Source organism: Haliaeetus albicilla, chromosome 13 (genome assembly GCF_947461875.1).
Source record: "Haliaeetus albicilla chromosome 13, bHalAlb1.1, whole genome shotgun sequence".
Taxonomy (NCBI): Eukaryota; Metazoa; Chordata; class Aves; order Accipitriformes; family Accipitridae; genus Haliaeetus; species Haliaeetus albicilla.
The window spans coordinates 8304455-8313835 of NC_091495.1; the positions used below are offsets into that span (position 1 = coordinate 8304455).

The 9381-nt window shown below is 45.2% G+C and overlaps 1 non-coding gene across 1 annotated transcript; it reads right to left on the reverse strand.

The window, feature by feature from the left end:
• Positions 1–744: 744 nt before the first annotated feature.
• On the reverse strand, positions 745–817 carry TRNAT-UGU (transfer RNA threonine (anticodon UGU)). Its single transcript has one exon. It is a non-coding gene; the product is annotated as a tRNA-Thr (tRNA).
• Between the last annotated feature and the right edge of the window lie 8564 nt (positions 818–9381).

Here is a 9381-nt window from a genome sequence, read left to right on the forward strand (position 1 = left end):
TTTCATGGTATGGATCACGGTCACCTGCAGGTTCCAAAGGATTCAGTAAGGGCTGGAAATGTTCAGCAAACCTTAAAATCAAAGCAACAGAAACCAGGCAACCCTCAAACATCCTAGTTACAGCTGAGCAATTGGATTGAACTGTCTTCTGGCTCCTAACACAACATAGGTTGGATTCTGTCCTCCTGGAGAGCAGGTTAAGGGCTGGGTGCAGGGTTACTGGCTGCTGCTCTCCCTGGCTGAGCCTTTTCTTTTCCCCGGGAGCAGTGTGGATTTAGAGCTGAGCTGGAGGGGTGTGGGACGCCCCGGCAGTAGTGGTGCTCCTTCCTACGTGGAGCGTGCTGCGAAATTAATTTGTAGTGGGGTGCTGCAAGGAGAATTGGGACAGCGCGGACCATGGGGTTGCATTATCCACGGTGGAAGTGGGGCGGTAACAACCCTCAAATGTTCTTTTCCAGGGAAGTGTGTGTGTTTGCGTGGCAGAGCCACGGCCTGGCTTAGACTTGGCCTGGGAGGGAGCCAAGCCAATGACGTCACTTTGCAGTTTCCATGTTACGTTTGTCTCCTACCGCCACCCTCTGGACGCACCGTTTAGGGATGCAAAAAGTAGCACCCTGCTGCCGCGGCTTTCAGCCGGCAGACCGCCGGTCCCCTCGGCTCCGCGCCTGCGGAGCGAAACTCCCCGCTTAGGCCAGAGGAGGGAAAAGAGGGAAAAAAAAAAAACCACGAGGGGAAAAGCTCGGGAGGCCCCAGCGAGGATCGAACTCGCGACCCCTGGTTTACAAGACCAGTGCTCTAACCACTGAGCTATGGAGCCACCTATCACTTCCAGCCCTGCCGACGGCTCCTGTTCCTCTCCCCGCGCGGCGCCCGCGCTGCCGGCCGGTTCCAGCGGGGCCGGGGGCGCACCGGGCCCGCCCGCCCGCCCGCCGACCCCGGCCGCCCACCGGCCCCCTCTCGCTCTATGACCGTGACGCGGCGGGTGGCCCCAGGCGGGCGCCGCGGTAGCCGCGGGTTTGCCTGCCGCCCGCTAGGCTTCGGGCGGCACCTCAGGCCTCGGCAATGGAAAATAGCCGCCCCCCCTGCAAGCGGAGGCGAAGCTGTGTAAGGCCCACCCAGGTTTCCTCACACCCCTGCAGCCGGGGGGCCCCACCGGGCCTCCTGCCCCTTGGGGCTGTCCGGGGGTGCGGGTATCCAAATCCCTGCCCTCCCACACACTCACCTGTATGATGTCACCTGAGGGTAACTGAGGGGGGGCTTCCCCCTTTATCAATGGGTGGGCGCACCTGCTGCAAATTTAGAGTGAGACCACCACTGTGGTGCACGTATTTCAGTGGCAAATGGAGGCTCGTGAGAGGATTGCTTAAAAGCTTGCTGCCATGTTCTCCGGCCTCTGGGCCATCTAGCAGTGTTCTCCGTGCTGTGAAGGAGGGAACAGTTGCTCCCTGTGGTGGGACCTGATTCAAGATTTTGGGAGGTAAGGCTGTACAACATATGGTTTTGTGCAAAGTGGGGAGGGGGGGGGAGTTTAAATGGAGAGATTATAATCAATTTGGTGTTCTAAAACTTCTCAGGTTTTGTGAAAACTGTTACAGACAAACAGGTTTAATTATCATGCAGATAAACCACAAGTCTAGGTTGACTAGGGTATGAACCCAATGGCAAGATAGGCACTGTGTAGCCCTAGTTTCTCTCTTCATTTTTACAGAGCAAGGAAGTTTGAAACTACTGAAGATTTTCTCCTTTTCTTTGCATAAAAGAGACAGTCTGTCACATGCAGCCCTCCTCCATGAAAGTTTAGGTGAAGGTGGAAAGGTAAGCTGTGGGGAGGAAATTGAGAGATGCCGCTATAGAGTAATAAATCTGAGCAGTTCTGCTGCACACTGGAATCACATTCTAGAAAAGCAGACATGATTTGCTGGGTGCAAGCCTCAAACTGCGTGTGACCAAGAGTAAAGCTCCTTGAAATTAGAATAGACAGAAAAAGCTGCATTAAGGAGTTAAAGACTTTTCATCCATCCCACACTCCACAAATCATGAACTAGGTCAACTCTCCCCCCGCCCCCCTCTTTTTTTTTTTTTTTTAATTTCACCTTCTCTTTAAATGGATATGATCTCTGCGGACAAACTAGACCAGTTCTGGTGAACTCTGTCTTGTTTATATAAGACACTAAAATTACTTTAAAATATCTGCTTTTGACCTCTAATATGGCAGCTGATAAATTCATGGAGTTTCACATTTCTTTGATGGTTGCTTTTTTTCCTTCCCTTTGAAGATAGTGACTCTTTAGAGTTGGTAAAGCTCTACTAATGCCTCAGGGAACTGAAATAGAAGCATAGCTTGTTTTATAACCTTAAAGTAGGTAGGAGCAGAACTGTCTTACGCTTCTGCTATAAGACAAACCTACCTTCGTCAGTCTAACGGAGCTGAGCAGCAGGGTGAGAGGTATTCTGAGAACAGAGGTGTTGAAATGAAGTTTTCTGTGGTAGGATGGCTACCTGTCACTATTGTTTTTTAACTTAGGTGCAAAGTCTGTAATTGCCGTGGTTGCCCTGCTTCCAGATCCCTTCTGCTGCCTGTTTAGAGCTCACTGCAAGGTGGGCTATGCTTCAAATGGTGTGTAGCAGACAAAGTCTTAGCCAGACACTCTGGGTGGGATTCAGGATGTATAATGGAGGTACCATGCTATCAGTAAACCCTTCAGCTTCTCTTTGTAATGGAAATGAGACACTTCTAGGATGCAATTCATCTCACCCAAAGGTAAACCTCTAAAATAAGTCATCCGAATCATGGTCTAGAAGTGCTTGTTTCTCAGTTGACTGTGAAGGGAGTCGATGCTGAAAATGTCAGCAGTTAAGCGAGACACATCTCACTGGGCGTGACAGGTTTGTGCCAACCAAGTTGTGCTAGTGAGCAGATAGCCTGCTGAGACCTGGCTGGAGAGGGACACAGCAGCTGCTTTATTTAACAGGCACAGCAGCACTACATAGCTCCTGTCTGCAAGCTGCTAATGCTCTTAGCCAGCCCATCCTCTCAATCTTGTTTGCACAGGAATAAGCTTTAGTTTAATTTAATACCCTTTTGCTTTAGATGTTTAAACTAGAATAACTGTAGCTGGAAAATTCCCATCAGAGGACCAAGAGAATTTTTATGGAGGTGGCAAAATAAATTACATGTCTAAAGAGACTCTATGAATATTTCTGCAACTAGACACACGGATTTTGAAAAATCAAGCATTTAGGCAATAAAATGCGTGTCTAATCTGTTTATTGCTGTTGAAAGCCGCTAGGTGGAACCTAAGTACTGCGTGAGAGGATGAGGAAAATGTTTTAACAGGCTTCAAATGCTGAAAAGAGTGAATTTTTACCACACAGATTTAAAAAAAAAACCAAACTGTAGGACAATTTACCTTTAAAGAGGTGCCAGACATGTAAAGATCCCCGTTTAAATATGCTCTGTAAAATTTCTGCTGATTTGCAGTAAGATTAAACTTGTGTTGTGTGTCCCCCTTGCTAAAAATCAGGGCTTTCTGAAGCATGCATTCTTTTCATCTGGGTCAGTGAATTAATGCTGATAAAAGTGGAGGGGTAATAGCAGCTGTTTAGTAAAGGCCCTATGAAAGCAAGCTGGCAGGCTCTTTGCAAACTGGCTTGCTGGCGTAACATGTTTGGCTTTTTTTTTTTTTCATGTAGAAGAGTTTTATAAGACAGACACTCCTAAGGTGGGGAGAAATGCTGAAAGTTATGGGGAGCAGTATGCAGAAAAGTTTCCCCTTCCTGAGGAAAGATGTTAAGAAGGAGCAGGATTTGAAATATACATCCTAGACCTTCTCTACACCAAGGACAGGCATCAAGCTAGAAAGTAGAGTGGCTAGTGTAAGAATAGATGTAGTTTTGCCCTCAGTCTGGACCAAGGCTGTTATTAAAAAATTACTTACTTGTTCTGATTAGCTCCCTGACTGTCCTTAACAGCCCCACTGAACAAATGTGTGTTTAACTGTGTGTAAAGCTGGTGTCAGTCTGCAGATGTCAACCATGTTGCTGTAAATTTACATCCGTCTTCTCGTTAAGAGCAGTGAGCTAATCTCATCGATATGATCTTACTGCCATGTCTTGCATTCAAATGCTAACAGGAGAAGTGAACCAAAGGAATGACTCTTCAGACAGCTGGTTCATGAATTATCCCTAGAAATTCTCTTATACTATAGTATTCTCTTTTTCTAAATTTCTTTGCCTGGCTTGCCGTCCAGTTCCCTGCTGAATTCAGTTTTACTGGTGTTTTGCAGGATTCAGTTCTTTGTTGCACAAACCAGCTACCAGCTTTGGGCTGTGGCAGTATGAAATAAATAGCAGTGACAGTTTTCTCTGCGGACGTGGTGTGTCTCCTAACAGGTTGTTGTGGCTTGCCTACCTTTGTCCTCTTCACATCTGATTTTCTGTGTCCTGGGGGCGGCCTAGGGCACCTGGGATAATCTCAGCAGCAGTACAGGTCAGCAAAACTGGCATGCTTGCCTTTCCTTGTCAACCTCTGTGAGAAGGGACTTGCAGCACAGCTTCAGTCTTTTTATGAAATGGGACATTCTGGGGGTTCAGTACTGTTGGTTTTCTTTCTTAAAGAAACTCTGTAGTAGCCAAAATGTGTCTTGAGTTTAATGTATTCATTTTAATTCACAAGTGCTGATGGATTACTTTGTCTTGTATAAATGCAAGGATTATTTTGAGTGAAATGTTATTAAAATCAGGGGAACAGTTCCTGCTGAGTTTGACTTTTGGAGCTGGTCCTTGGGGTATTTTAGGCATTGAAGGATCTCAACGTGTGGTTGAGGCCTGCCTTGTCCTCTGCATGTGAAGCTTTAAGTCCTATTTGATTGAGATATGCCTGAGGAAATGTCCTGTTGTTCTGCAGTTTTGACCCAAACAATCCTTTTAAAAACCAGTGTTCTTCAAATTACACAGGAATGATCCACTTGTCCTTGAACCATTGGATACAAAACATGAGCTAGAACTAGATAAAAATCATGAAAATTAACCTATGATTTTTCCACTATCAGTTACCTTGTGTAACAGAGGCAGGATAAGGTGCTGTGAAGGCTGTTTCCAGATATGAACTTGTGCGCTGCTTGCATCCCTACTCCGTCCTAGCATGAGAAACTGATGGGCATCCCTCCCCTTCTCTGATATTCTGCTTTCCATAGGAAAGAAGTTCAAACATGCAACAGATATGGTGACCTTTCAAAATTACTTTGGTAGTCTCAATACTCTTCTTTTGGACAAACATCCAGTATCACATGCAAAAAAAAATTAATGCCTTTTTAACAGTGTTTTGTGCAGCTCTGAAGAGGAGTCGGGGACTAGTGTGTCTGAAAATTCAGTTCACTTTTTTTTTTTTTTTTTCCCCCAGAAAGGTGACATAGTGCACAAGGAAAATGTAAAGACAATCATATTCCCTGCATCTCTATTTGCTCGTAGGCCAGCTTATGTAATGGGTATTGTGGTGCTCATCACTCATATTTGAACATCAGTACTTTTCTATGGAAAAGCCATCACTATTGTCAAGTCATACTCCAGAGTAACAGTTCTGTCTCTGCCTCATTGTGCTCTCCTGTCGTGGAACATGATACAGTTACTTTTTTTTTTTTTCTTGAAACTAACATGCATCTTATGCACTTCTATTAATGTGGGAGATCCAAGCAGAAGAGATGTCTTCAAATGCTTTATGATTTTCTCCCTGAAACAAGAAAGGAGTAATCTAATTTTATTTGCTTCAGAGTTACTTCTCCAATCCAGACCAGATTTGAAGCTATTTGTTATAATAAAGTGTTTCTGATTGTGATAACAAGGTAGCTGGTGATCCTTAGCATCTTTGAAAAATCAAGATGTTACTTGCTCCAAGCTAACCTGGCTAAAAGTGAAATATGTTTTCATGACAGTTACGTAGTTTGAGAAACAGCTAGAATATTTCTTTTTTTCCTGCCCTGGATTAAAAAGAAGTTATGTCTATTTATGTTACTTTCAAAAAGATCTCCTCCTTGTCGAAAACATTTAGGAGGCCTGCGTCTTAGCCGAAGGACACAGTGTTCTTCAAAGTGCAGTAAAGAACTTGACCATGCCTGGCCTTTGCCTTGAAGACAGGGACACTCCTGGAATCCAGCTGGCAAGGGACAGAGAGCTATCACCCAGTGCTTCACCTCTCTGGGAGAGCATGAGGGCTTCCTCTCCTGCAGGCACCAGAGGGACTGGTGTCTGCCAAAAGGTGGGTGAAGAAAGTGCTGTAACACGTGTCTCCCCATGCTCCGACCAGTGAAGCGGCATGCACTGTCCTCTGGCTGGGTGTGCTTTTCACCCCCGAACTGTCTTGAATCTACCCAGAGCTCCCTGCAGACGAGGCATGGCTGCACGGTGCCCCTCAGCCCTGGTCCGCCTGTCAGCTACGCCAGGTGCCCAAAAGAGACAGCACGTTGAAAACTGTGTGCTGCCATCGCCCAGCTTCTTGTCCTCGCATGTCCCCTATAGAAGTCCACAAGGCAGGAAATAGCTGGCCCATAGCTGTGCGTGTGCTGGTTGGTCTGTCACTAAACATGTATGTTTGTGTATGTATATACACATGGACGCATGTTTGTGCTGCCAAGCAGAGTGTAGAGCAGCTGCATTCTCCCTCTCTGGAGACACTCATCTGAAGGCCTCTGCTCAGTTGTTGGTGTCCAAAAAGCGCAAGAATGTAGGACCATCTTTGAGGCTGTTAGTCCTCTCAAATTTGGCTGAAACCAGTTAGCAGATTTGAAAGTTACTTGGGAGTGGGATTGCCAATGAGTGTGGTTACGTAAACCCTTTTCCAAGGAAAACCAAGCTAAAAATGTACTGATCATATTTTCCAAGCAAGCTTTTAAAATTATTCGGAAAACAGACAATTCAGGAATGAGTATGAGGCAGAGGAACCAGGAGATCCAGAGTCCCCATCCTTACTCTGATATGGACTCTGCTACTGAACCCTGTGCCCTCTTTCCATAGCTGTCCAGCACTTCCCTCCCAGCCTCCCAAAGGGAAGGCAGATGTGTGTTTGTAGCATGCTCTATAAATGCAAAGTCTTATTATTATCAGTGTAAAAATAGACTCATAAGTTTTCAAGTGGGCTGTAATGGAATAAAAATGTAGCAACAGGATGGCTGAAAACTCCCTGCCTCTGGGGAAAAAAAAAAAAAAAAAGAACAGGTTCATTTTTCTGTTGCCGTTTTTAGACACAGGGAACAAAGCTGCTTAACAGGCATCAGAATCCTTGTTTTAAATAAACTTTTTGTGATGTTTTTTCCAAGCAGCTGTAAAGCTATAGGTACTAAGTTCCTTTTGCAGCTCAGTGGGAGGTAGGGAAATGGGAATGTGTCCCAGTGTGATCAGCACTGCTGTAGATGGGAGGCTGTTGTTTCAGCCATGGCCTGCATGCAAGGGTTTGAATATTTGGCTCAACTGAGGATGCAGCTACCCAAGCAAGACACAAATGTGTAGGTCTTCTCTGGGTTTCAATTACTGGGAAAGGCAAAAGAAAAGACCTGCCACAACTATCAGGCACCTTCCTCAAGTGCTCACATTCCCTTTCCTGTGAAATACATCTGAGTCCCAAAGGTAGACAGTCTCTGTGCTAATCAAGGAATAAATTGTTCTTTGTTCTGGAGCTCTCTTAAGGTAGATGGAGGAAAGATTCATGTATAATAAATAATACATAAACTGTGAAAAGCCAACTGTTGCTCAAGTGCTGGACATGATAACTGGAGCTAGGTGATTTTTTTAAAAATTTTTCTTTTTCCTCCTGGGAAAAGTAAATGAACTGAAAATACGGTTTTGTTCCCAGCTCTGTTTCTGATTTTGCCATATGTTTGCTCCTAGAGACAACGGTTCGTCAGTTAGAATCACAAAAGTGGCCATGTGTTTATTCTTCTGTGCAGTTCATTCAGCATATCCTGCCCCCATTTCCTCGTGTGCCTAGGGAGAGTTGTGCTCTGAGCTCCAGGTGTTTGGAGGCCTGTCCTCACCACCCCGGGATGGGCAGTCCAGCACATGTCTGCTGAAGCAGAAATGCGCTCTGGAGGAGTGACTGGGACCAGGTGTTTCAGCCCCCAGGTAGAGTCTATGGCCCCTGGACACCAAATGAGAATAGGAGTTTACCAATTCCCTTCTCTGTTTCTAGGCTGGGCTGGATGGACATACTTGCACAGTCCTGCTTACATACAGGCTTACCAGTTGTTCTGTGGACAAGGTGTGTGGCTCAGCAGCTCTGCTTTTCTCTCCCAGGAGGATACATTCATCTTGCCAGTTACTAGACTGGACCAACATATGTCACAGAACAAACTGAAGTGAAAAAATGTGGGATGGAAGGTTTTTGTATACTTCCCCACTTGTGAATTTGTGTCATACCGAAGCCCTTCTCTGCAATTCAGTCCCTTGGTTCCTATTGGTGGTCAAGGTTTTGAACATGGATTGTACAGGTGGCTGCAGTTCTGTGTGCTCTGGTTTTATTGTCGTCAGCTGCCAAACTGCTGAGGGTCCTATGTACACTCTGACAAAGTTACAAATATTTAGTTTGAGATGAACGAAAATAGCAACTAGTATGTAGGTATGCTGCAGCCTCATTGCATAAAATCTAATAACAGCTTTGTTTTAAGATAGTAAACCAGATGAGTATCCTTTCCTCAGATCTGGTTTCCATTACAAATGAGCCAGAAAAGAATCTGAGAAGTGACTTGTCCTGAATGCCAGGAAGCTGCAATTCTGCTCCTAGCCTTATGCTAGTAACTGGTAGAAACCCTTCCTCCCAAAGTTGCTGCTGTAAAGCTTTCCTGCACCACATTTTGGAAAGGTTTGAAGGCCAGCTTTTGAGCGATCAGCTCTTCTTCTGACACTGTGTCCATAAGCCTGCCCACTGAGCATGGAAAATCTCACCTCCTCCAGCTTTTAGGCAGGTGCTACTGTTTCAGAGTATGCTTTTGCTGATGAAGTATTGCCAGGTTTTCAAAGTGGTAAGTAATTGCCTGTTTCCAAGTCCCTTCTTTGCTTCTGAAGGACCAAACTGTCTGCAGACCCTTGAACCTCCCTTCTTTTGAGTGAGCTTGGACCCACAGTTCAGCTTTCTGATTGGGTTTGTCTCTTTTGCCATTTTTCCTGCTTTCAACTGGGGTGGAAATACTGAGAATACAGCATTCCTCAAGTACTATCTGGTTTCTTTGTCTTTCCTAAATGTAACACATCATGTAGAGCTGAAAATGAATGGGAAGAGAATGAATGAAAATGTTTTGAATTTTGAGTGTTTGGATTAAGCTTTGTGTAAAGCTTTTGGTTTAAGGCTTGTCTCTTAAATTAGGTCACTCTATAATAGTGCAGATATATCTACCA